Below are 2642 nucleotides of genomic sequence, written 5' to 3'. Positions count from 1 at the left end.
CAATGGTCTGCTCACAGTATGGTTTAAAAAGATTGGTGTAGGGGAGAATAGATTGTGAGAAGGCAAGCTTAGAAAAGGAATGACAGTTTAGATGGCTGTTAAAATAATCCAGAAGGTATAAGATGGATAATTTTTCTACCTGGTGTGGTAGCATTGACAAGCATAAGAATTGGATGGGTTTTTTATTTTTAATTTTTTGAAAGTAAAACCAGCAGAGTTGGATATATAATATGAGTTGTCAGGGAAGGAGAAGAGTCAAGAATATTTCCCACATTTGGCTTGAGCAACTGGTAGCGTAGAAATTCATATTCTCTGAGCTGGGGAAGACTGTAGGAGGAATAGGTTTTAGTCTTTAAAATCAAGAGTTATGTTTTTGATATGTTAAGTTGAAATGTTTACTTTATCACTTCAGTGAATAATATTGCTTTGATATATAGAGAAAAAATGAAAGCAGTATGACTATTCTCATAAAGCCAGTTATTTTAAATGGATATCTTTAGTATTTTAGTATGATATCAACATTATCATTACATTTATTTTTGTATTTTTTACTTATATGTAATTAAGAAATCCCTCAATCTCACAAATATGTAGGTTTGCTTTCATTTCCACAAATTTGAAGATGGAGCTTTACAGAGGCCTAAACAAACAACAAAAAAGGGAATGGTGTCATTGCAACAAAAAGACTAAAATATCTAAGAATAAACCTACCTAAGGAGACAAAAGACCTGTATGCAGAAAATTATAAGACACTGATGAAAGAAATTAAAGATGATACAAATAGATGGAGAGATATACCATGTTCTTGGATTGGAACAATCAACATCGTGAAAATGACTCTACTACCCAAAGCAATCTACAGATTTAATGCAGCCCCTATCAAACTACCACTGGCATCTTTCACAGAACTAGAACAAAAAATTTCACAATTTGTATGGAAACGCAAAAGACCCCGAATAGCCAAAGCAATCTTGAGAGCGAAAAATGGAGCTGGAGGAATCAGGCTCCCTGACTTCAGACTATACTACAAAGCTACAGTAATCAAGACAGTATGGTACTGGCACAAAAACAGAAATATAGATCAATGGAACAGGATAGAAAGCCCAGAGGTAAACCCACGTACATATGGTCACCTTATCTTTGATAAAGGAGGCAAGAATATACAGTGGAGAAAAGACAGCCTCTTCAATAAGTGGTGCAGGGAAAACTGGACAGGTACATGTAAAAGTATGAAATTAGAACATTCCCTAACACCATACACAAAAATAAACTCAAAATGGATTAAAGACCTAAATGTAAGGCCAGACACTATCAAACTCTTAGAGGAAAATATAGGCAGAACACTCTATGACATAAATCACTGCAAGATCCTTTTCGACCCACCTCCTAGAGAAATGGAAATAAAAACAAAAATAAACAAATGGGACCTAATGAAACTTCAAAGCTTTTGCACAGCAAAGGAAGCCATAAACAAGACCAAAAGACAACCCTCAGAATGGGAGAAAATATTTGCAAATGAAGCAACTGACAAAGGATTAACCTCCAAAATTTACAAGCAGCTCATGCAGCTCAATAACAAAAAACCAAACAACCCAATCCAAAAATGGGCTGAAGACCTCAATAGACACTTCTCCAAAGAAGATATACAGATTGCCAACAAACACGTGAAAGAATGCTCAACATCATTAATCATTAGAGAAATGCAAATCAAAACTACAATGAGATATCATCTCACACCAGTCAGAATGGCCATCATCAAAAAATCTAGAAACAATAAATGCTGGAGAGGGTGTGGAGAAAAGGGAACACTCTTGCACTGCTGGTGGGAATGTAAATTGATACAGCCACTATGGAGAACAGTATGGAGGTTCCTTAAAAATCTAAAAGTAGAACTACCATATGACCCAGCAATCCCACTACTGGGCATATACCCTGAGAAAACCAGAATTCAAAAAGAGTCATGTACCAAAATGTTCACTGCAGCTCTATTTACAATAGCCAGGACATGGAAGCAACCTAAGTGTCCATTGACAGATGAATGGATAAAGAAGATGTGGTACATATATACAATGGAATATTACTCAGCCATAAAAAGAAACGAACTTGAGTTATTTGTAGTGAGGTGGATGGACCTAGAGTCTGTCATACAGAGTGAAGTAAGTCAGAAAGAGAAAAACAAATACCGTATGCTAACACATATATATGGAATCTAAGAAAAAAAAAAAAGAAAAGGTCATGAAGAACCTAGGGGCAAGACGGGAATAAAGACACAGACCTACTAGAGAATAGACTTCAGGATATGGGAAGGGGGAAGGGTAAGCTGTGACAAAGTGAGAGAGTGGCGTGGACATATATACACTACCAAATGTAAAATAGATAGCTAGTGGAAGCAGCCACATAGCACAGGGAGATCAGTCAGCTAGGTGGTTTGTGACCACCTAGAGGGGTAGAATAGGGAGGGTGGGAGGGAGGGAGATGCAAGAGAGAAGAGATATGGGAACATATGTATATGTATAACTGATTCACTTTGTTATAAAGCAGAAACTAACACACCATTGTAAAGCAATTATTCTCCAATAAAGATGCTAAAAAAAAAGGGAATGGTGGATGCAAGTTTCTTCATCAAAAGGTCTTATAAATTT

Source organism: Phocoena sinus, chromosome X, assembly GCF_008692025.1.
Source record: "Phocoena sinus isolate mPhoSin1 chromosome X, mPhoSin1.pri, whole genome shotgun sequence".
NCBI classification, from domain to species: Eukaryota; Metazoa; Chordata; class Mammalia; order Artiodactyla; family Phocoenidae; genus Phocoena; species Phocoena sinus.
This window is presented reverse-complemented; position numbering follows the sequence as displayed.